The following is a 27015-nucleotide window of genomic DNA, read 5'->3' as shown; positions in this document are numbered from 1 at the left end:
GTGTCTCTCTCTAATTTCATTGACTTCTGCCCTTTATTATTTCCTTTCTCCTGCTTCCTTGGGCTTATGTTATCATTTGTCTAAGGTTCTAGAAATGGAAACTTCTAGACATAGCAGTCGAGAGATCAGACAGCACATTGTATTGGGTAAATCTGAGCATCAGACCTCTGTAGAGAGCTGGAAAGCAAGAATGTTACTTTGAGGACCAAGGGGCCCCACTGTATTTTCAATTGCTTCATATGCATGAAAAAGTTGGATACTGAATAAGGACGACCAAGACCAAAGAAGAATTGTTCCATTTGAATTGTGGTGCTGGCGATGAAAATTGAAAGTGCCATGAACTGCTAAAGGGCAGGCAAATCTGCCTTAGAAGAAGTGCACCTAGAGTGCTCCCTAGAGACCAGGATGGCAAGACTTTGTCTCACATCGTCAGCAGAGACCAGTCCCTGGAGAAGGACACCGGGCCTGGGAAAGTAGTCAGTGAGGAAAAGGCAGGCCCTCAGGAAATGGACCGATACAGGGCTGCAACAGTGGGCTCGGGCACAGGAGCAATTACGAGGACGCACCGGAGCGGGCAGTGTCTGGTTCAGTTGTGCACACAGTCATTGTGAGTCGGAATGGACTCAAACGCACCTACCAACAAGCGAAGTCGAAACTTAGTTTTTCTTTTCTAATGCATACATTTTAGTACTATAAATTTCCTTCCTACCACTGTTTTAACTGTCTTCCCACAGATTTTAATATACAATGTTTTTCATTTGCACTGATAGTTATCATGTGAAGTTGACTCAAGACCACTCTCTGAAACTTTAAAGTAAGTTCTTCACCATAAGAAATGTTTCATCCAGTGTTTTCTCACTTCATGTTAACTTTACACTCCAAATTCAAAGAGTTAGGCTATTTTCTCAACGGAAAACACTTTTCTAGTATTCCTACATTTTTTTAAAAAGTCATTTAGTTTTTATTTAAGTCACTTCAATGATCTCTAAACTGGCAGGAAACAGTCATTCTATATGCTCTTTATTGACTCCATACAGATTATGTACTCATATTCTGGAATGAAAGACAAGACACAGAGAGGGGATGTGTGGCATTATACTCATGTATGTCTATTTGTTAAATTCTAAATTCATGGTGGAATTTTACCATCTTATTCATGAGGGAAAAATACATAATGAAAGGTAGATTATTTTTCTTTTTAAGGTACTTCACATTGTTGTTCAATGTGCAGTTTACGTAGCTGCTTATTCGGGAGCACTGCTAAGTTGTATAATTCCCAGAAGCACGGCTCATCAGACCCAATTGATCCAGGTCCAGAAATGTTGCTCAGCTGTTGCGCTCACTCCAGGCCTAGCCTTTCTTACCCCAATGAAGAGCAAGAGTGATGGTGTGCAGAAATCTACCACGCCATACAAACTCTGAAACGACCAGAGAACTGTGTTGACATTGCATCCTGGTGTTGAGCCTCTCTTTGGACTTTCCCACGTCATCATGACAATGACAAAAAGAGAGAGTAGGAAAAAAATCAGCAATGGGTATAATCCCTTACACCATGCTCAGGACTGTACCAGGTGCTTTCCACAGGCTTTCTACAGGCTATCTCATTTAATCCAGCAAGTCTTTTCTATAGGCAACACTCACCTCATTTTGTATCTATGAAGCTTGAAGCTCAAAATTACACAAGTTTTGAATAGTGAGTATTCTGACCCCAGTCCCTAATGTCTTTAGACTGGTCATCAACTTGTTTATGGAGCCAAAGAAATGATGTGTAAATGGAACTAAAAAAGCCAATTGCTTAATAAGAAATTTCTTAAAGATACCATAGAATAGGATTTGTCTTTTTATATCCAGAATATAAAGGTCACTAGTTTCCAGAGGATTCAGCCAAGAAATAAATCAGTGGCCACCTGAAAACTACAGCCGTTGAGCTAGCTCAGTAGACCACAGGACAGGCTGTTAATCATTGTTAAAGGCCCTGAGCATAGTCTCCTCAGATGCTAAGCAAGGAAATGAATGAGTAAATTGTGTGAGGATGATGTATTTTATTTCACACTAAGGCATAGAGATAGCAACTAAACCATTAGAACAAAAAAAAAGTCAAACTCTCTCTCTCTAAACTGTAATGACCACTGTGTTTGAATCACATAATACCAAAGTAAGGGTGCAGGACAACAATAATTTCACTATCAGACCAATATTCCTCTCCCAAGGTAAAGGTAAATATTTCTAAGACAGAAAAACAAATACAGGAATTACAATCACGAAATAGCACTCTGATACCTTTAAATTTTGAGGGCTCTTTCATGAGGTGTCGATAGGATCAGGTATCAGGCATCAAAAACCCAGAACAAAAAATCTTATCATTGTGAATGGGGGAGAATACGGAGTGGAGACCCAAAGCCCATCTATAGACAGCTGGACATCCCCTCACAGAAGGGCCACAGGGAAGAGAGGAGCCAGACAAGGTGCAGTATAGCACCACTGACACATACAACTTTCCTCTAATTCCTTAATGCTTCCTCCCCCCATTCTCATGACCCCAGTGCTACCCTACAAATCTGGCTAGACCAAAGCACGTACCCAGGTGCAGATAAAAACTGGAAACGCAGAGAATCCAGGACAGACAAACCCCTCAGGACCAACATTGAGAGTAGCGATACCAGGAGGGGAAGGGGCCAGGGTGGGGAGAAAGGGGCCACCTTGCACAATGATCTACATATAACCCCCTCCCAAGGGGATGGACAAAAGAAAAGTGGGTGAAGGGAGACAATGGTCCATGTAAGATATGAAAAAATAATAATTTATAAATTATCAAGGGTTCATGAGAGAGGGAGAGTGGGAGAAGGAGGGGAGAAATAAGCTGATACCAAGGGCTCAAGTATGAACAAATGTGTTGAAAATGATGATGGCGATAATTGTACAAATGTGCTTGACACAATGGATGGATGGATGGATTGTGGTAAGAGCTGGATGAGCCCCCAATAAAATGTTTAAATAATAATATTAAATTAGGGCTCTTTTTGGGTAGACCAAAAATAAAAAAGATATGTAAAAAAATAAGGGGTGGTCACGTGGGTAGAAGAACAACAGCAATAAAGTTGAAAAGTAAACCAAAATTTCAAAATGTAATTATAAAAATTACTTGCGCAATTTGACTAACCATCATATTACCTCTAGTAAATCAAGATGAATGGGTGAAAGTCTACAAGGGAAAAATCAGAAACTAGATCTTTATCCACACTGTAAGGAATGCAAAAATATCAAGAATCATGTGAACAAGTTTCGATGGAAAATATATTTTAATAATCTTCAGAATAATAATCCTTCAAATATTTCCTAGTGAGTAAATTTGTAATTATTAAAGTCACAGTGCTTTCCAGACCATCTCTTTGGTTTGGTTTTCTTCCTCTGACATGTCTTGGTCTTCTTTTTTCCTTGTCTTTTTTTTTGCTTTCAATTTTACTAAGAAACAACTCTTACAGTATGGTTCTGTTTTACTACTGTTCCAGTAGTACTAGGTTATAATAACATGTAAAACTTTAATGTTTAAAAATATTACCTGTTAATTTCTATTCAGTTCACTTAATAATTTACAAATAAAGACCTCTATCTCACATTTTATTAGTAAAACATCTTCATAGCCATCATCTCAATTTATTCTCAGAACACACTCATATGTCCTAGAATACAAGAAAAGCCAACATTCATGCCATTCCCATTTTAAAAACAGGTAAACTGAAAAAAAGAAGTCAGACCACCTAGGCCATCTGTAGAGGTGTCACGGCTCCACACAGAGTAATTCATAAATAACTGTAGTACTTCAGAGTACACACAAACGGCAAGCGTCCTAAGACGTCGTCCACTCCTTCAAATAGACTAAATTGTCTACTCACCTCAAAGTGAAAATAGCTTCAATCCTTATGCTTCCACGTCAGTTCAATGAAGTGTCTAAAGGTGTTCTACAATAAAGATAAATGAATAAAAGTAAAATATCTTTAGTCTTAAAGCATAATGGAAGCAACATTTACATACATTTTGTTCTACTTCATACTTTACCTTCTCTTTTTATTTAGGTTCAAAATTACATGGAGGAAGAAAGTTAAAGAGGAAAGAGATCAAGTGTCAGGAATTACAGAGGGCACTTTGTCAAGCTCTCCGGTCCCTGTGAGGATCCTGGGAGGGCCCTAATATCCTCTGATTCACACTACGACTTGAATTCATATCCAACCCCTAACATGTCGAAGGCATTTTAGTTTGTATCTTTTCATTATTTTCTACCACTTTATGAACTATAAAATAGGTACATTAATGTATTCTTTATGTAGTTAAACATGTCTATTCAGTTCAAGGCTTATAAAAAAGCAGAGTAATACGCAGGATCTTTAAAATGCAAATTGTTTTTCAAATTAGGTTTAAAATACATTTTTATATATACTATCTGATGTTTAAACAACCTGTAGAGGGATTTATTAAACTAAATTAAAGTTTGGCTAGTAAAAGAACAAAAGCAAGGTATGTTATTTTAAACACAAATAATCAATACCTTATCATTTTTAAAACAAACTGTAATAGTTACAGTAGTGCTGACTTCTTTGTCACATAAGTCTGACAGTAATTAAAATGGATTTTGGAATAAGGTATATTTGAGTTAACAGTATAGAAATATTAAAGATTAGCATTTCATTCAATGATTCAAATACTCATAAAATAAATTCTCACTTGCCTAGAGCTCACACATATTTGGCAGCTTCAGGAAGGCCAAAGGCAAAACTAAAAAGTTAAGTAGCCCGCTAAATTTCTGTCATGTAGTCCGTGTGCCAAGCTTCTGCATTTTACTCAAAGAAGCTGCCCTCAAGCTTAGTTTAAATCTTCTTTAATCTGACTTTAAAGAGAGTGTTCTAATGAAGATAAGTATCAAATCAATCTAAAGCTGGTTAAATATATTGGTTAGAAGTATTATCTTTGAATTTTAAATTGAATGTTGCTAAAGGTAAATGTAATGATAGAAGAGATAAATTAGTAGGTTATAATAATAAATTAAAATATGAGCTAAGAAAGAAAAATTTTATAAACATCCTAATATTAATAAAAACCATGCATATATCTATAGTCTCCATGGACATACTATCTTACAATCCCATTAACTAGCATACACAGTGGTGAACTTTAATTTTACTTGGGAAGACTAAAAAGTATCTGATGTTTGTGAGAAAAACTACCATACTAAATAGTTAACAAACCCCAGATATTTGAAGAAATGCACTTTAACTCACATATAAAGAAGCATATCCCTAGGCAAGCCTTATAGCTGAAAAGTTATTACAGTGAAAGGAATGAGTGCCTGGCTCTTGGGGTTCAGAATACCAAGCTGTTGGGGCGGCACTAGTAAATGGATTACTCTTGTGAAGGCTGGAGGTTCACAGTTCCCTGTGGTTCCATGAGAACTTTCAACTTTGTAACTTTGTCATACTATAGTAGCCTGTATGTTGCTGTGATCCTAGAAGACTTGTCACCAGTATTTCAAAGACCAGCAAGATCAAACAAAGTTTCAGCCCAGTTTTCAGACTAACATGAAACTACAAAGGAAGAAGCTTGTCCACTGAGGAGTTCACCACAGAAATCCACATCAATAGCAGAAATACATGGTCAAATATAGTTCCAGAAGATGAGCCCTCAGGCTAGAAGACAGTGAAAATAGAACCAGGGCAGAGCTGCCTCATCAGAGTTGGTGATAATGATGTGCATGGAATAAACCTTCCAGGACCTCACTTGCTATTGGGACTGACTTGAAATGTGCCGGAACAGCTACAGACATCCAGTACTAAGTAGAACATGGAATGTATGAATACAGGAAAATTGGAAGTCATAAAAAATGAAAGAAAAGATGTAAAGATCAATATGCTAGGCATGAGTGAGCTGAAATAGACTGGTATTCGCCATTTGAATCAGAAAGTCATATGATTTACTATGCTGGGAGGGGCAAATCCAAGAAGAATTCATCCTCAAAAGTATATTAAATTCTGTTAGGATAGTATCTATATGCCTAAGTTGAAGTTAATTCAACTATTTTTCAAATTTATGCACCAGTCCCTGTAGCTAGGGATAATTGAATTAGAGAATTTTATCAGCTTCTTCAATTGGAAATTGATCACATGTGCGATCAAGATGCATTGATAATTATTGGCAATGGGAATGCAAAATTTAAAAACAAAGAGGGGGGAACATTTGCTGGAAAATATGGTGTTGGTGATAGAAAACTGAAAATTGCATGATCAAATGTTGCAAAATGAATAACTTCATTGCAAATGCCCTTTATTAACAGCAAGAATGATGTCTGTACACATGGATCTCAGCAGACAGAATACACAGGAATCAAACTGATTACATCTGCAGGAAGAATCTATAGAGAAGCCAAATATGAGCCGCTAGAGTACAGATAATTATGTATGGTTCTTTCTAGGCATACTTTTTGTTATTCCCATCAAATGCTTGTTCTCTGATAAGCCTGGGTAAGAAGGTGGGTGGGAGATAATTATGATACAGTGCAGCTATGAGTGATTACCATTCTGCTGGGTATAAAGTGAACCGTCTCAGAGGGAGGAATCTCATTAATAGCAAGAGAAGTCAGGAGTGCAGTGCTTACTCAAGACCCCCAGATCCTTGCACAGGAAGCCGGCTTGGTCCAGGAAGGGAGCTTTGATCCCAGAAGGACAAAGTAGTAAAAGCAGCAGCAGAACGAGGAGCCAGGGTAGGAGACAGTGCCAGACATTTCCCACGCCCAAAGCAAGGAAAGCTGAGTCCCTTGGGTAAAGGATCTGGCTTGTGGCCCATGGTGCTCCTGTGGGGAGCTGGCTCACAGAGCTAGAGTGAAGCGTCTCTGGATGGAGGCTTACTGGAGAGCCGGGAGCCGGGCTTGCTGGCCCACAGGCCTGGAGCTGCGGGCCCTCAGGGTGAGGATCACAGCAGTGGCATGCATTTGGGCCATCTTTGTAGCGTGTCTTCAGATGTATCGTAAGCCTGTCCGCCCTAAGTGGTAGCCTGCTGAATTCCATAGCAGACCCCACAAGTGGAGAGCGTTGTCTGTGGGTTGTGTGGCCATTGCAGCAAGTTATAGAACCCAGCAGAGAAGTGCTGTGGAGACAGAGCTATAAACATAGAGGCTATCGGGTGAAACGCAGCAGCAGCCAGAATGTGGCCAGGGGTCAGCTGGGAACAGACCATCAACTACGTATTTATAAGTTAAGGTTAGAGATGAAGAAAATTCAGATTCACAAGAGCCAACACACAACACTGAGTACACCCCACCTGCATTTCAAGAACGTGCCAACATCAGCTTTGGCGCACTGAATGCTAATGACTGAAAATCTAACGACATGTGAGATGACAACAAGAAAATCATACATGAAGAAAACAAAAGGCCATTAAGAAGACAAGAAAGAAAGGTCAAAGTGGATGTCAACAAAGTGAAACTTGCTCTTGAATATAGACTGAGGTGAATAGAAAATGTAAAAGGGCCATTCGAGAAGACAAGCCAGAGTATTACAATGAAATGTGTAAACGCTGGAGTTAGTCCAGAGGAAAGAACATGTTTACCCTACCTATCTAAAAACAGAAATAAACGTAGAAAAACTCAAGCCTCACGTTGCAATATTGAAATAATCTACTGGCAAATAGTGCATGACACAGGAAGCAGCTAAAGAAGATAGAAGGACTACACTGAGTAACTCTACCAAAAGGACTTGCTGACATTAAACCACTTTAGGAGGTAGCCTATGATCAAGATCCAACGCTGCCGAAGGAAGAGGCCAAGCGGCACGGAAGACACTGGCCAAACACAAAGCTTCGAAAACTGATAGACTATTAATTAACTGAAATGTTTCCAACAAGTCAATGATGCACTGGACGTACCCACTCATCTATGCCAAGAACTTTGGAAGACAGCCTACTAGCAGGCCAACTGAAAAAGATCCATATTTATGCCCAGTCCAAAGTGACCCAGGGGAATGTGGAAATTAGCTAGTAAGACTATTAATATTGCTATCAATTAAAGTTTTACTAACGATCGTTCAACAACAGTTTCAGTATTAAATCAACAGGGAGTTGCCAGAAAATCAAACTAGATTCAAAAGGAGGCACAGCACAGGGATGTCCTCACTACCGTCACATGAAGCTTGACTGAGAGACGAGGAAACCAAGAAGGTGCTTACTTGTGCATTAGGACATGACTGTGCAGAGGCAGCTGATTGCTGCAGGAGATCTCTGGAAAGTGTGGAGGTAGTTCGCTTATTGTGCCAACCTGGGGTTAATTGAAGAGTGGAGGGATAAATGGCTCAGTGAGCCTCGCCTTCTAGTCCTTGGGTTTCTTGCTTTGTGATGGTCGGACCAGGGTGCCGCTGCCTTAGAAGTTCCCTGCTTCAGTGGCAAGGTTCACTTCCTATGAGATATCCCCAAGGAGAAGCCACATGGCCCTCCCCTGATGCAGTCCTGGGTGATGGAGCAGCCGTGTGGGGACCCCTGTCAGCGCTGAGATGCTTACACACTCACTGACTTGGCTTTCCTCCTGCAGTTGGTGTCATTGTATGTGTTTTGTGAGATGGAGGAGGACTTTGTGGATTGGTGTTGGACATATGGGCTAATGTTGGACTTGTGGGCTTGGGCAGCACTGGGTTGGGATGTTTTCTTGATGCACACTTAACCTTTATATAAAACTCTCTCTTATACATAAGTTGCTGTAAATTTGTTTCTTTAAACTATGCAGACTAACACAGTGTTGAAGACAAGGATATCACTTTGAAGACTAAGGTGTGCCTGAGCTAAGCCATGGTCATTTCATTTGTCTCAGGTGCATGTGAAAGTAGGGCATCAAATAAGGAAAGCTCCAGAAGAATTGATGCATTTGAATTATGGGGCTGGTGAAGAATATTGAAAGTGCCGTAGACTGCCAGAAGAACAAGCAAATCTGTCTTGGAAGAAGACCAACCAGAATGCTACCTAGAAGTGGGGGAGTTGCTATTTCATCTCACGTACTTTGGACAGCACACATATCAGAAGAGACCAGTCCCTGGGAAAGGATCTTGGTAAAGTGGAAGGTCAACAAGAGGAAGACCATCAAGGAAGTGAATTAACACAGTGGCTGCAACAATAGACTCAAGCATGACAATTGTGAGGAGGGTGCAGGACCAGGGACTGATTTGTTCTGTTGTACAAAGGATGGCTAAGAGTCATAAATGACTATTACCATAACAGATTTCAATAATACTTGATACTGCAATAAGGAGCCCTGCTGGTTTAATGGTTACCATTTGGGCTGTAATCCACAAGGTCAGCAGTTCAAAACTATCAGCCACTTCATGGGTTGAAAGGCAGAGCTTTCTGCTCTTGTAAACAGTCTCAGAAACTCACAGGAGCAGTTCTACCCTGTTCTATAATGTCACTGTGAGTCAGCATCGACTCAATGACAGAGAGTTTGGCTTTGGGGTTTGGTATAGCAGTAGGGTAAAATACATACAGAATTTCGTTGTTTCTTTTGTGATGTTACCAGGTGCTAATGCTCAACGTCTAGGTATTTTCTTTCATAAGGGGTTACAAAATATAACTTCAAGAAAGTTAGAGCATGTGCAATGGCTCTCTCACACACAAATGTAAATATCAGAACTTCCTTCCTTCCCCCAACCACAATACCAAAGAAAAATGACAATATTTATTGAGAGCTTACTATGTACCAAATTCTTCTTTGAGTGCCTACTGTGTATCAATTCACCCACTCCTCACAATAGTCCTCATGAAGAAGTTTCTATTATTACCCTGATATAACAGTTGAGATAACCGATGCAAGCAATAAGTAACTTATTCAAAGTTACACATGTAAGTGAAGAACAAAATCAAGCACAAGAAATCTAGCTTTAGGGCCCCATAGAAGTAGTCCACAACTTACAATTAGAATTTCCATTTCAAAAATTCTGTTCTAGATTGCAAGCATGGTTTGGTATTATTGTTTTCCATATTATTGTCAATTATTATCAGTGTCTTTATAAACCCTAACTTTAACATCTGCAAGTAAACACCTGAGAATGATAACATCAGCAAATTGTGCCCTGGATCATTGTGCATAGTTCATAATACTGAAGATAAATTGTAACTGCTGTCATAAAAAAGATGGTTCTAAATCAAGTTCATCATGACTCAAATACACTGTAAACAGGAACACCTATGTACAATAAGGATTAAATAAATAATTAGGATGTCCCCCTCTCCTGCCCCCAAAGAATGCACCTCAGAGGACAGCATTGAAGCAGCAGCTTGGGGAGAGGGGCACACAGCGGAAACAAAGAGGGATGGAGAGAGAGGGGAAGGGAAACACACCCTGGTCCACCAAGCCCCAAGGACGATATTCCTGCTCAGAGCAGACAATGCACAGATTGGACCCTAGGGCCTGCCCCACCACAAGACAAGATGTCCCTCACTGAACCATAGCACTACGGTGAACAACACTGGTAAAACAATGCGAGAATCGTGCCCAATCTGACCCCATCACACTAAATGCACGCAACAGAGCAGCAAGGGGATCAAAGTGATGAAATCCTGGGGGGAATGCCAAAAATAGACTTTGGAGACAGAACGTAGCACTCCATCAGATTCAACGGGAAGGCACTCGTAGAGGCCAACAGATGGACCTTAAACTATTTATAGGCTTTTCCATTTTTGTCAGTGACTTTCTTTTTGTTGTTGTTATTTTATTTTGGGCTTTCTTTACTTGTTGTTACTGTTTTGTTGGTTTTGACTCCTTTGTTGTTTTGTTTGCTTTGCCTGGTTTTTGCGCTTATTAATGTCTCTGCATGTCTATCTAGATAAGATAGGCGGGATAAACTTTTCGGAGATGAAAAGAATGGGACCCATGGTTCCAGGGGTGAGGGGATACGGGAAAGGGAGAGGTGGGAGAAAGAAAGCAGGGGGTGGGGGGAAACCAGCCCAGGGACAAGGGAACAACAAGTGAACTAAAATCAATGGAGAGAAGGACATGGGATAGCTAGTGGGGCTTGATAAAGGGCAGTGTAACAGCAAGGAATTGCTAGACCCGAATGAAGGCCAAACAAAATGGTGGAACAAGAGGAAAGTGAAAGGAAATAGAGGAAAGAACCAGGAGGCAAAGAACATTTATATACATCTAGATACAGGCATGTACATACGTAAATATATTTATATATAACGAGAGGGGAATAGATCTATGTACTTATCATATATACTCTAGTATAAGCCAACCTGAATATCAGCTGAGGTACCTAATTTTACCATAAAACTGCATTAAAATATGCTGAAATACTCAACTTATACAAGAGTATATTCAAAATATCTCTATGTTAAGAAGTAAGGTTGCAGATGGACAATGGGCCTCGACTCAAGTACTCCCTCAACAGTGGAATACATTGTTCTAATAATCCAGCATTCTGTGATGCTCACTTTCCCAACATAATCGCTAAAGACAAAATGGCTACATAAGCAAATGTGTGAAGAAAGCTGATGGCGTCCGGCTACCCAAAGACATAGCATCTGGGGTTAAGGCTTGAAGATTAACAAGCTGCCATCTAGCTGAGAAACAACCAAGACCACATGGAAGAAGCACACCAATCTGTGTGATCATGAGGTATCAATGGGATCAGGTATCAGGCATCAAAGACCCAGAACAAAATCATGCCCAATATGAATGGGGGGGAAGGATGTGGAGTGGAGACCCAAAGCCCATCTGTAGACAATTGGACATCCCCTCACAGAAGGGTCACAGGAAGAGATGAGACAGTCAAGATGCAGTACAGCACTGATGAAACACACAACTTTCCTCTAGTTCTTTAATGCTTCTTTCCCCCCACTATCATGACCTCAATTGTACCTCACAAATCAGATTAGACCAGAAGATGCACCCTGTTACAAATAAGAGCCCACAACACAGGGAATCCAGGATAGATACACCTCTCAGGGTCAACAATGAGAATAGAGACACTAGGAGGATTAGGGGAAGGTGGGGGAAATTGATCACAAGGATCAACATATAACCACCTCCCAGGGGGAAGAACGAAAAAGTGGGTAGAGGGAGACAAAGGATGATGTAAGATATGAAAAAAATAATCTATAACTTATCAAGGGTTCGTGAAGAAGGGCGGGCAAGGGAGGGAGGGGAAAATGAGAAGCTGATATCAAGGGTTCAAGTAGAAAGAAAATGTTTTGAAAATGATGATGGCAGCATATGTGCAAATATGCTCGACAAGCTGGATGAATGTATGGTTTGTGATAAGAGATGCAAGAGCCCCCAATAAAAGCATTTAATAAAATAATAATAATTAGAATGTCACTTTTTAAATAGAGGTTTTCTTCTTGAAGCATCACATATGAATATCTTTAAAAGTCTTTATTAAAATTGTTCCATATTTTCTCAAAACCAATTATTTTCCAGTTTAATACTTTTGTCAAGATATGCATAGAATTTGGTTGTAGAAGTCTTAAGCCCCATTTTGGTAAGTGAAAAACTCTCAAGAAATCCTATGATACCACAAAAGCTTTTTTAATATAAACTATACTTATACTATACCTTAGGAGATGTACAATTGTACATGACAGAAGTAGGTTAGGAGAATAATGCATGGAAGAAAAATTTTATTCACAGATTTCTTATAGAATTAAAGACATATAAAATTGGTGAAATATATATCACACTTTGCATCTCCTAATGAATGAAAGATGTTACTGAATAGCAATAGCTACTAGAACAATAAACTACCACACACTATATGTCTCCTGATGGAAAAAGATATACCAACTATGAAATATGAAGTGAGGGAAAAGGTAGGCAGAAAAACAAAAAGAGAAATAAGGAATAGGAAATAATAATCTAAAGTTTACTAAACTTTACAGGGAATATACATGAAAGAGGACTATGTTTAATTACATCACCAATACCTAGCTGTGGGAAATTTACAGATTAAAAACAAAGACCGAGGGCACCATGGCCACCAGATACCTAGTATGGGAAGGTGTCCTCAGCAACAACTGGACACCTTCTACAAGGAGGAATATCTACAGTTCCAGGCGGTGAGAAGTTCGACGCACAAGTTCATTAGACCGAAGTTTCCGAAAGTGGGAGGGCAGCGAAGCCTGCTGGTAGACCCTTTACTGTTAACCAGTGACACAGATATTTCTGTGAGTTTACTCATTTCTGGCATGAGTTTTCCTGGCCCTGAGGCCACCCAACCAGCCAAATCTCTTATCTCACTGCTCTCTGGGGGACCTCTGGTAGATAACAGATTGTGTGGGCAATTTGATACAGACATAATCAGTCTGAAAATTTCATTTTTCAACTTTTTTTTCCCTTCTTGTTCCTCTTTGTCTCCTGCTGTGCGGTTTGGAGCCTTCCCCCATATAGCACACATGTACACAAAACAATACCACCAAAGGAGGAAGAATCTCCACCCACAAGGTACGTTTAGTTTTTATTTTATAGTCTTCGAGTTTTGTACATTGGTTCTACTTTAATATATTATTTTTTCTAGTTCGCTCTCACTTTTTCTTCCAGTGTCTTCTTCTAGTGCGACCTCACCCTCTACAGACTCTGCATTCCCCCCAGGCAAAACAAGCAGGTGTATAGATTCCGGGAGGACTTCCCCCCTCTTCTGAGACCAGCCACACCCACATTCACACTGCCACAGCAACATAACTGCAGGACCACACCCCAGCCACATGCAGCATTTTGTTTATGTTGCTCCTTTCCCCTCCGGACATTCGCACATTATTTCTTTCTGCTCTTTTGTTTCCTTGTGAATTATATTTCCATGGAATTTATTAATCTTGATTATTCCTTTCAAAATACACTTTCTCATTATTTTTACAAATCTGTTGGCCTACCCTGAGCTGCTATTACTGTAATCATTTTTTATCATATTCTCGCTCTTCTTATCCCTCACTCTCCCCACACTTACTTATCTTACTTCCCTTTTCACAATTGTATGCCTTCCCTCTCCTTAGACTTCTCCCGCGTTTCTAAACACAGCCTCTACGTGACCCAACAGCTCACATACCAACAGCTGTATCATGATGTTGAAGAAACAACAATTAACCATAGTAAACCCCCAAAACCAGTTAAAAATAAACACAACAACTGAGAGTCACCAAAGTCCAATGGAGTACTCTGAAAAGGAGGCTCTGAAACTACCAGAAATAGTATTCAGAAGACACACATGTAGGTCCTTTCAAGAGGTGTGAGAATACTCATGAGAACAAGAAAATAAATTTAAAAACTAAGAAACAAAAGGAATCCTAGGAGACAGTGAGATGATAGAATTTAGCAAAATAATAAAAGCCCTGGTAGAAAGGTGGGACCAAATGTAATGATAGATATATAACCCTACTCACCACCACCACCACGACCACCACCATCACCATCACCATCACCACCACCACCAGGGGAAGAAATAACAGAAATGTGGGTTAAGGGAGACAGTGGATTGTGTAAAACATGAAAATACTTTATAAATTATCTAGGGTTCATGAGGGTGGGAAGGTGGGGGAAAAGAGGAGCTGATACCAAGGGCTCAAGTAGAAAATGGTTTGGAAATGATGTTGGCAACACATGTACAAAGGTGCTTGATATAACTGATGTCTGGATTGTTATAAGAGCTGTAAGAGGCCCCCAATAAAATGATTTATTAAAGGAAAATAAGTAATAAAAGCCCTGAGGAACAGAATGGAAGAAGAATCATTGAGTCCTAACACAAACAATCTGACAACAATCCACAAGAAAACCAATCCACACAGAAGAAGTGAAGGAATCAGTATAAAGGCTGAGACTACTATGGGACAGTGTCAAGAGAAGCAACTTAAATCTCACTGGGATCCTGAAGAAGAAGGAACAAAACAAGTGTACAGTGAAAATAGTATAAGAAATCATGGAAGAAATTTTCTCCAACATCAAAAAGGAGGAAATAACTATTCAAGAAGCTGAGTGGACCCAAATAGGTTAGATCCTAGAAAAAAAATCATAACATACTGTAATCAAATTATCCAATTTCAAAATAAGACAAGACTCCTGAGGGCAACTAGAGCACAAAGAATAGTCACCGACAAAAGAAAAGTGATAAGAAAACATGGATTTTTCAGCAGAAACTATATAGGAAAGGATATATAGAGTGAAATGTAAAATTCTGAAATAAACTAACTGCCGATCTGGAATCTTATATCCAGCAAAATTATCCCTCAACTATAAGGAATAAATAGGGGTATTTCCAGATGAGGAAGTCATAATAAGATCACTACCAAAAAAACCTAGATCATTATGAACAGAGAATCAACAGTAACACAGAAGAGAAGGTTACTTGCTCCAGGCAGGGCACACCACAATGAAACCAATATAATGAAAGCATCATTCAAAGCAACACAGAAAGAGAAGAAAAAGACCACCAATAAACCGCAAAAAAATAAAATAAAGAGAAAAGAAACACAAAACAGCAAAATACCAACAACAAATCTGCACAGAACGTCAATGGATTAAGAGCACCAATGAAGAGAGAAAGTAGCAAATGAATTAGAAAACAAGATAATCCATGAGGAAGTGGAGAGCGAGAGGGAAATATGAGGAGCCGATGCCAAGGGCTTCAGTGGAGAGCAAATGTTTTGAGAATGATGAGGGCAACGAATGTTCAAATGTGCTTGCACTATGGATGGATGTATAGATTGTGATTAGAGTTGTATGAATCCCCAATAAAAAGATTAATAAAAATTTAAAATAAATTTTTATTAATCATTTTATTGGGAGCTGTTAAAGATACTATAACAATGCATAATTCAGTTAGATCAAGCATAATTTTACAATTCTACCACCATCAGTTTCAAAATATTTTCTATCTTCTTGAACTCTTTGATATCAGTTCCCCTTATCCCTCCCTTCCCCACCCTACCCCTCAGGAAGCCTTATTATTAATTGCATATTACTTTATTTGTTTGTTTATGCCATATGCCAGGAGGGAAAGGGGAATGCAGGGGGAGAAAGTGGGAACCGATCACAGTGATCTACGTATAACCCCCTCCAAGAGGATGGACAACAGAAAAGTGGGTGATGGGCGACATCAGTCAGTGTAAGACATGAAAAATAATAATTTATAAATTATCAAAGGTCCGTGAGGGAGGGAGAGAGGGTGGGAAAGAGAGGGGGTAAAATGAGGAGCGAATAACAAGAACTCAAGTAGAAAAATAATGTTTTAAAAATGATGATGGCAACACATTTTCAAATGTGCTTGACACAATGGATGCAGATGGATTATAATAATATCCAACACCCATTTCTAGTAAAAACTCAATAAAATAGGAATAAAAGGAAATGATTCAACATAATAAAGCCATATTTGAAAATTCAATGGCAATTTCACAGTTAATGGAGAAAAAAATTAAACATTTCCCCTCAAAACATGAAGTAGACATGAGGGCCCCTTGTCAACACACTTATTCAACATCATCCTGAAAGTCCTAGCCAAAACCATTAGACAAGAAACAGAAATCAAGGGAATGTAAGTGGACAAAAAGTAAGTGAAGCTCTCCCTATTTAGAGACAATTTGATTTTATAGATACAACACTAGGGGGGCTCCACAAAAAAATGGGAATTTGGAAATAATTGAGAGAGAGAGTAAAGTAGCAGGATACAAGATTAACAAGCAGACATCAATCAGATCCTTACACACCAGCAAAGCAAACTCTGAAAAAGACAGCAGGAAAAACAATACCATTCATAATAGCCACACAAAATATGAGATACCTCAAATTAACCTCATCAAAGAAACAAAAGACTAATAGTGTCAAAATTACTGAACACTATTACAAGAAACCAAGGAGACCTACGCAATTGGAAGAATATCCCCTGTTCATTGATAGGAAGACATCATACTGTAAAAATGTCAGTCTACCTCAAGCAATCTACAAATACAACATAATTCCAATCCACATGCCAACTTTTTCCTATAAAGATACAGGAAAACTACTTACCAACTTCACATGGAGAGCCCCCAGGATAAGCAAAGCACTTCTCAAAAAAGAACAAAACTAGAGACCTTGCAACTGACCTCAAAACCTACAGCATGGCCACAGCAGTCAAAATAGCCCAGTATGGCTACTGTGATTGACACACAGAACAAAGGAAAAGGATAGACAGCCCAGAAATAAAAACACCCACTTAGACATGACCAATTTCCAACAAAGGCCATAAAACATTAAATGGGAAAGGGAAATCTGCTTCAACAAATGGTGGTGAACTCCACCAGTGGAAGACTGAAATAAGACCCACACCTGGACCTATGCAAAAAACAAATTCAAGGTGGATTAGACACATAAACCCCAAAGCTACAAGGATCATCAATGAAAATAACTGGGACTAACATGCAGGTACATATGGACTATTAAATAACAGGAAGCATTCACAGAGGAAGATTAACCAGATGACTTAAAATCTAGTAAGAATTAAACACTTATTCACATCAAAAATCTCATCAAAAGAGCCCCTGGATTTGGGGGGGAGTCTTTAACAATGACACAAAGGACAAGGAAATAATTATTAAAATCTTAAGAGTTCTCCAACCCCTCCGGAAGAAATACAAATAAAAGGTGAGCAAAGGACATGAATAGATACTTCACAAAGGACGAAAACAAACACGAGGACATGATCACCATCACGCTCCATGTTGGAGATGTAAATCAAAACAAGCTATCACCTAAAGCCCGCAACAATAGCCCAATATTAAAAAAAAAAAGTGTTGGAGGGGGTGTAAAAAGATTGGAACTCTTCTCCACTGCTTGGGCCTTGTACATATGTACTATCATTGTGGAAAGTGATACGGTATTTCTTAAAACAACTGGGAATAGAAATACCATACAACCCAACCACATCTTTGCTAAGCATACACTCCAGAGAAACAAACAAACAAACAAACAAAAACGGAACAAACAGACGGAGGGCTCTCCCATGTTCGTTCAGCCCTGTTCACATTAGCAAGAAACTGGACACAGCCCGAATGTCAGTGAAAGGATGGATCAAGGAACTCTGGTACATAATCCTAAAAGGGATTAAGTATCTGTAAATGGATTATATATGTAGTGATGAACCATGAACCACCTCATGAAATGGATGAACCTGGCAATCATTATACTGAGAGAAGTTAGGCAATCACAGAAAGACAAATATCGTATTGTTGCCACTACTATAAAGATAAACACCAAGACAATGGCAGGCTTGTACTTGTCTAATCGGGTCTCCCAAGTTCATCACAGCTGGGGTCAGTGTGTTAGCCCGGGGAAGACTAGAGAAATAAATCCAGGGAGACGCATAGGTATAAGAGAGAGCTTTATATAAAAGAGTAATTGTATATTAAGAAAACATCCCTTCCCAGTCCAGATCAAGTCCCTAAGTTCGATACTAGCCCATATGTTCAATACCAGTCTATAAATTGCTCTTCAGACTCATGCAACACATGCAATGGTGCCAAATGCAGGAAGGCCAGTGGGTGGAAAGTCTTGTGGATCCAGTGGTAGTGGAAGCATCTCAGCACTGGTGTGGGTCTCCATGTGGCTCCTCCAGTTCCAGGGCTCTGGGTCCATCGGCGTAGCTCCATGTGTCTTGCCAGCAGGAAGACAAGATGCCGCAGCGTGTGTATCTGGTCTTCAGTGAGCTATTTATCTCTTTTGAGCCTCCAAATGAGGTCATCAAGCTGCGACCTGATGGACAGGCTAGACTCCACCCCTTCGCAAGTTGACAGAAGATTATGTAACTGCCATAGTCAGCTTCTCAAGAGGGGCAGAGAAAGAAAAGACCACTCAGTGGCTGCCATACAACACTGTGCTAAGGTTACCATAAATCAACAGACACTCCTAATAGCTAACTGTACTGGAAATCCAAGTCAAGACTGGATAGACATGTATATTTCAGAGAAGGTAGTTAAATTTCTGTTAGTGAGTAAATGGGGAAGAGCAACCTCCCATCAGAAGAAAATGCACGTACGAGTACATATGTGAAGCCCAAAGAGAGAATATGCCTGGTACTATCTCCTAATTGGACACTTTCGATGTAGTTTCTCTCTACGTCTTGGTGACTCAGACCATGTGCTATAGATTATTGGAAGTGCAATATCCTTCACTGGCACACAAGAGAGATTTTATATGGAAATCCCATTAACTGAAATGAGCTTAAACCTCAAATCCACCCGTAACATATGAAGAGGTACCCCCAATAAACCGGATATTTTTTAAAGCTATGTATTTAAATTTCTTTTACAAAACAACCTCATCATTTATCAATGTACTCTTTATTACACTTAATATATTTGCAAAATCTGTAATTCCATTCTTGGAAACATTTTTCAAATTCATCTGTTTAGATGGCTGACAACACCTCCCTCATTTGTTTGTTTGTTGTTTGTTTCTTCACCTCTTCTACATCCTCAAATCACTGTCCTTTCATGTCTCTCTTCATTTGCAGAAACAAAAAGAAGTCGCAAGCCACATGGTCAGGTGAGTAAGGTGTGGGGGCAAGAGATGCATGCTGGGTTTTGCCCAAAAAACCAAAACAGTGCTGACATGGCTGCGTGAGCAAATGCACTGACATGGTGGTAAAACCAGTCCCCTGTCTGCCACAAAAAAAGACCTTTCTGTTGCACACCGTTACGCAATATTTTCAGAACTTCTAAATAGAAAGCTTGATTAACAGTCTAACCTGGTGGAACGAACTCCATATGTACTACCAGTCGACATTTTTGTCCACTGGGAAAGTTGATGGATGTCCAGAATGAGGTTTGTCATAAATCAACATTTCACCTGTTTTGAAATGAGAAAACCACTCATACACTTGAGTTTTTTCCCTAGTGCTATCCTTGTAAGCTGTGTTCAATATCACAACAGTTTCTGTGGCATGTTTCCCAAACAGGAAACAAAATTTCCCAGCCGGGCGCTGGTTCTCTTAAATCAGCCATCACAAAAACCAAGATTCTAAGGAAACTGCTTTTACAAAAAAAATTCACTGTGACTAGAGAGAACCTTCGATGCTCACCTAGTGGGAAAAAATGCGAACTACGAAAGCTCCCCTTTACCCAGCACAATCCCAGGTTTCGGGTATCCCTTGTATTTAAGGAACTGACACTCCCTTGGATGGAAGGCTGAAACACCTAGTCTGTATGACTGCTGTCCCAAGGTTATGGAATTGGAGGTCATTGGACTTTGGTTTGGATCTCTTGCCTTGAAGGTGCCCAATGAAAGACAGCCCTGAATACCACTTATTGACTCATTTAATCACTTCCTTGCTTTATTATAAATGTGTATATCTGGCAGGCCCGATTATGCCTTAGTGAATAAATGTTATTGAAAGTTTTGCCCTTTCTTCCACACACACTGGTTCTGTAAACAGCACCCAGTCACTTAAGAGTTCAACCTGTACAAGTCAACAATTCATGTCTTTCAGACTGAAGCTGGCCTCTACTTGTATAATTTCCTTCTCTGAACAGTATTTTAAATTCTATACTATTGATGACTAAATTAATGACACTATTAATAGAATTACTTTATGCACCTGGGGGATGGCTGATAATGTTCTCTGTCATGAAATACTGATGATGTCTCTAAAGGTAACCAGAAACACATATAAACCATAGATATATGAATGGATACAGGACCCACACTTAATTCTAGCCCCAATCTAAGAGGAATTGTTTCTTATAACATATCCCTGCTCGACGCTCACACTTATGAAAAGATCAATGAAGATATGGGTGCGACAGAAAATGGTGAAAATAACAGATGGTGCCCAGCTATCAGAAAGAACAGGATCTGGGATCTTAAAGGCTTGTCTTAAAACAAGCAGCCATCTAAGTCCACTTAGAAGAAACACACCAGCTGGAGTGATCAAGGACTGTAAATAACATAATCCAAATCTGAAGCAAGGAATGGTAGCAGAGTTTATTTTGAGCAACTAGTTTGCAGAAAGTAATGAATGACTATGGAAGGCCCAATCCCATGTTCAGGGTTTTCTTCAATAGATTGAAAGAAGGGGGAAAAAGACAGAACGTAAACCATATATTAAATGGAATGTGAAAACGCATTTTAATCAATCACAAAGGATATTATTTGAATCCTGACTCAAACAACATGTAAAAGGAAGTCTTCAATTAAAACACTGGCAAATTGAACATTAATTGATGTTTGACAATACTAAGGAATTAAACCTACCCATGTATCGAATCTCATTATCTGACATATTACACACGTTGAAGACAATAAAAAATATTCATGAATTTTCTCATTAGTGACATATCTGGAAGTAACAAATACCAAACTAAGAAGCAAAAATAAAACTGGCTGCAAACGTGAAGGTTATGTGCTAACTTGGCGAGGTCATGCTTCTCAGTGGTTTTGTAGTTACGTAATGATGCATTTGGCAGTTAGCAATGAAATAGTCATCGACCACTTTGATTATCTTGTGTGGCCATCCTCCATTGTCACATAATGCCAGGTTTCATCTTTGGAGCACAAGTGAGAAATTAGTGCTAATTTTTAGTTAAGGTGTGCTAATAAAATTATAGCTTTGGCTTTTTCAAAGATTACTTTTTAGAATAAAATACATATTATAAAAAATAAAGTGACATGCTTGAGATGTGCTTTGTTTCAAAATGACAGGAAGAAAAATTATGCTATGGATAAAACAAGGCCAGGAATTAATAACAAAAGCTAGAAAATGTCTTCATTTATACTAACTTATTTTAATAAACTCTATTATAAAGAATTATATTTTGAAAGTTTGAAATTTTTCCACAAAAACTTGAAATTATTTTAAAATATGCTGTATTTTAAAACCAGTGTTTCCAGCATTATAAGAGAAATGCCTTTTACAAATACTTAAGATTTAAAACTTGTTTAATGTAATGTTATAACAAGGGCGAAACAAAGTATTTTGACTAAATAGTTACAGTGGCCAGTGTACTTGTCTCGATTGCTTACCTGAAGGGCAGCGTTGTGTAAGTAATGCTGATTTTTTGGTATTAAGTGCTGCTGGTACATTGAAAACAGTAATTGCTTTGAAAATGGGAAATAAACGGCTGCTCAAAACCATTTACCCTCTCCCAGACTTCAGAATTCGCTTTTCCAAGGTTTTATTACTCGTTTTAACTAACATAGGAAGACGCAGTAATTCCTTGAAATTTAGATAAAGTGTTTGTAATTTAAATTATCATATTAAATGAGAATCAGTTATACTCTATGAAGTAGAAAAAAGGAAATACCTTCTTCCATACAAGAGCTATATGGATTTGAATTATATCTACAAGTATAAAATATTAGAATATTACCCATTCTGTAATTTGTTCTTGAACATAAAGTTGTGAAAGTGGGTGGAAGAGATGATGAAGAGAACTGTGTAGAAATTTTCAAAGTGGGGCTGGAGAAGAATAAGGAAAATATTATAATGAAATATGCAAAGACCTAGTTAAAAAAAAAAACAAAACAAAAAAAATATGCCCTTCCCCTCCCCAGTTTATCTCAAGCTGAAAAAAATTAAACAAATTCAAACCTCAAGGTGCAAAATTGAAGGTTCCATGGGCAACATGCTGAACAATGCAGGAAACATCAAAAGAAGATGGAATATACAGAGTCACTGTATCAATAAGAATTGGTCTGCATCCAATCAATTCAAGTAGCAGCAGAGGAGAACCAAAGATGTTGAAGGAAGAAGTTAAGGATGCACTGAAGGTATTAGTGAAGCGCAAGGCTACAGGAACTAATGAACTGCCAAATGAAATGTTTGAACACCATGATGTATCCCTGAAGCCTTCACTAGCCAAGAAATTTGAAAGACAGCTATCTGACCAAACAACTAAGAGATCCATATCTGTGCTCGTTCAAAAGAAATGTGACCCAACAGGAATGCAGAGATTATCAAACAATATCATCAACATTACATGCAAGTAGAGAGGTGCCGAAGAGAATTCAAAAACCAGCTGCATCCGCACTTCATTAGGGACCCAATTCAGAAAAGGACGTGGCATAAGGAATGCCACTGCTGACATCAGATGGACCTTACCTGACAGCAGCTGATGCACAGGGAGGTGTATTTGTGCTTAATGACCCTGCAAACATACAGTGTGTGAACCAAAACTACGGGTGACATTGACAAAACTGGGAATTCCCGAACACTTTCTATGTGTCATGTGGAACTCTTACATAGACCAAGACAACGTCCAACCAACAGAAAAGGGTACACTTCATGATTAAAGATCACGAGAGGAGTGCATAGGGTTGCATCCTTTCATTATACATATTCAATCAATATGCTGAAAATGAAAAATGTACAATCATTCTACAGCCTAATATTCATGCAAGCTGTTATTAGACTAAATTCTTCCCAAATTCCAACAAAGGATCATTTGTTGTCATGATCCAAATGAACATTTGGAAAACACATCCACTCTCAAGGGCTAAGATAGCTTTCAACTGTGAAGATCAGTGTAATTTTTCAGATTTTACCAGTCATGCAAATCCTGCTGATCTCAGGTACAAAGATTTTACATAAATAATATTTTTATAAAATTTTAAAGATGTGCTGCTTTTGCATAAATATCCTGTTACATTTTAAATATTTATTTAATGGATCTCACTACACTATAAAAAACTTATTAATAGTGCTTCTTCTATTTTTAAAAAAAAGTCCCTCTTAAAGATGAATATAAAATATTGACAAAGTGGCCGCTTTCCAACTCACCAGCTACCTCCCCCAGGACATTCTGCCTGTATTTAATGCACTTAGCAGAGTTGTTAATAATGGATTCACATTTGTCTCAGTAGTTGAAAATCAAGTTGGAGTTCCTAAATGAAGTTGAGCAAAACAGAGACAGACCTGTTGGTCTTTGTATCATAAGCACCTGCACACTGTCTGGCAGCAGCAGGTGCCTAACAATGTTTGTTGAGCATACACATTGACTCCAAGGTCTTTTGAATCAAATCATTAACCATTGCAAGGTTAAAGACTACACAATCAAGCTAAAGCTACCAAACCTTGGCTGAGGATTTGAAGAAACTTGCATTGTGGTTTTACCCTTACCCTATAGCCATTAGAGGTATCCACCACAGACTATATCCCTAGTATATTCTCCCAAACCCAGAGAGACCTATGTAATATCATACATCAGGTAATATCACACACCAAACACATCATAGTCATGTGATCTTTACATTAACTTGGGAGTAAGAACATTACTCCCATTTTACAGTTGTCGATAGATACTGAATTAACGAGATGAAGAAAGATGCCCAAAGTTCCAAGGCCAGAGAACACAGGCGAAATTGGAGCCAGGTCGCTGATGGCAGAATCCTTACTCAGTTTCCACGCCTCAGTCTACTGGTAAACAAAAGCTCTTCAAAGGAGACTCAAAATGTCCCTTGAGTTCACTTTACAAGTTGTTAATGAGCTTATAAAAAGCCACATTGGTTTCCTTTGGGGAATTCTTCAGCTTTTTTTTAATAAATAATTTTATTGGGGGCTCTTACAGCTCTTATACCAGTCCATATATCAATTACATCAAGCACATTTATACATATGTTGCCATAATCATTTCAAAAACATTTTCTTTCTACTTGAACCCTTGGCATCAGCTCCTCATTTTCCCCTCCCTCCCCCATCCTCGTGAACCCTTGATAATTTATAAATTATTTTTATTTTCATATTTTACACTGTCCGCTGTTTCCCTTCACCCACATTGCTGTTGTTCATCCCCTTCGGGGATGGGAGGAAGGGTGTACACTGATCATTGCGATTGGTTCCCCCTTTTTCTCCCCACTCAGCTTTTTCACTTAGCTTTTCTGACATTCAGAGAGCCATAAATACAGTGAATACTGAACAACAGAAGCTATTCTGAGATAACAGACAGATAAGAAGAATGGAAATCAGTCTAGAAATGTTATCAACAAAAGACTAGAAAAAAAGAGTCAAACTGGTAAACTCAGAATTTTATTGGATAATGAACCAGTTCCCTATTTATGACTAAAATTTATATAGGCCTTAGAACAGTGGTTCTCAACCTGTCAGTCGTGGTCCCTTTGGGGGTCAAAGGACTCTTTCACAGGCAAGTCCACCCACATGCAGATGCACCCACATACAAGTACCCTGCATGAAGACTGTTCCCCATACTAAACCATGCTTCAAGACAAAATTTCATTTATTTGTAATTATAAATAAATATTTCACATTATGGAATTACATATTTTTGTGATGAATCACTATGCTTTAATTATGTTCAATTTGTAACAATGAAAATACATCCTGCCTATCAGATATTTACATGACGATTCATAACAGTAGCAAAATTACAGTGATGAAGTAGTAGCGAAAATAAGTTCATGGTTGGGGGTCACCATGAGGAACTGCAGTGAAGGGTTGCGGCATTAGGAAGGCCGAGAACCACTGGCTTAGATGATAACAAAGAACTTAAAAACTGTCACTAGAATCTAGGTGCCATATGGATTTGACGCACTTTCATTAAAGCCGTTTGCCATTGAAAGTGGGTCCTGCAAATTGCATAGCTGGCCCTGCCCTTTACTGTGTTATGTCAACAGACCCACCACCACCAAGAGAGAGGTGTTTGACTAACAAATCCCTTTTTATGTGTCAGGGCCACTGAGAAGCCATCAGCTACTGTCTATTTAGATATTCACCGCCACATTGAGATCATTTACATTAGGTCTCATTATTGAGGAAAACAGTTTTCACCTAGAGCCGTGTCCGGAATGCCTAGAGATAAGATAGCACTTGTTCTTTCTTTTTCTACAGCTCTCCGAGTGTCACCTTCTTCCCACATCCCTTTCTTTATTCAGGCAGAGATTTTTCAAATGTGTTAAATATAGATCTTGTTCTAGGTCTCCGGTATAGCGGGATGAACCACAAACAGGATAGTGCATGAAACAGACCAGTAATATGTAAGCATTTAGTATGTACCAGGTTCTTTTTTCAATGCTGTACATATTTAAGAATCTAATCCTCACAAAATGTCCTCAGGTAAGTGGTAATAATATCCCATTTTTGAAATGAGAAAAATGAAACTCTGAGAATTGAACAACTTATAAATTCAAACAGCTACTTCAGTGATAAAGCTTAGATTCAGACTTAAGCAGATAATTACATTGTGTATGGATGCTGGCACACAAATTATAGGGGTACTTAAGACCAAGATTTTAAGTCAGATGGATAATGTCATAAATATTACAATGTCTTTTGTCGGCTAATCTGAGAACTGCACTGGCCACCAGTTCAAATATTGTTACTAGAGGGATATTTCACCTGTTTCAAAAAGTTAATTTAGAATGAATACTTAAAATATCACCTGTTTATTGGCCCAGATCAGCTTAGCAAATAAACAGCATTTGTGTAACCATTGCAGGAGCAATGCATGATTTAACATGGCTCTTATAGCTGAAGTTTCTAACTCCAACCAACCTTTCCCTATGAGGATCTGATATGAAAATGGGGGTGGGGGGGTGATAGGTTTCACCTGTTAGTATTGTGTACAGGATTCACTGGAGTGTCATCCTGCTGTGAATAAACTGAGCCCTCTAGGAAGCAAGAGGAGGGCTCTTATTAGCAGCTAGAGCCAGGAGTGGAGTGTGTCATGTATATGCTAGATCCTTGCACAGTGACTCTCCCAGATCCAGCTATAAACTCCAACGAGCAGCAGGAGAACCAGGAGCCAAAGTATAGAACAGTGATGAACTTCCCAACCCATAGAGCAAGTAAAACTGAGTGCTTCTATGCCAGAGGCTGGTTTGCAGAGTGGGGTCCCTCTGGGAACTTCACTGAGGAACTTGGACTTGCTGACCTACGGAAGTGGAGTTGAGACCCTTCAGGCTGTCTTGCTGGAGTGGAGTGCATCTGGGCACTGAAACTGGGTTTGCTGGCCCATGGAGCCTAAGCCTTTTGGGCTTTTATTAGTAGACCTCAAAAAACTTTGGTACACTGTCTTGAT

General features: G+C 39.0%; 1 protein-coding gene across 2 annotated transcripts in view; it reads right to left on the bottom strand.

Moving 5' to 3' along the window:
- Positions 1 to 27015, bottom strand: part of EPS8 (EGFR pathway substrate 8, signaling adaptor) — a 228704-nt gene that overhangs the window by 137905 nt on the left and 63784 nt on the right. For both annotated transcript variants that reach the window (XM_075552027.1, XM_075552026.1), the window contains exon 2: positions 3894 to 3959. The gene's annotated coding sequence lies outside the window, so the exon portion shown is untranslated. The remainder of the gene's footprint in view (positions 1 to 3893; positions 3960 to 27015) is intronic.

Source organism: Tenrec ecaudatus, chromosome 6 (genome assembly GCF_050624435.1).
Source record: "Tenrec ecaudatus isolate mTenEca1 chromosome 6, mTenEca1.hap1, whole genome shotgun sequence".
NCBI classification, from domain to species: Eukaryota; Metazoa; Chordata; class Mammalia; order Afrosoricida; family Tenrecidae; genus Tenrec; species Tenrec ecaudatus.
This window is presented reverse-complemented; position numbering and strand designations above follow the sequence as displayed.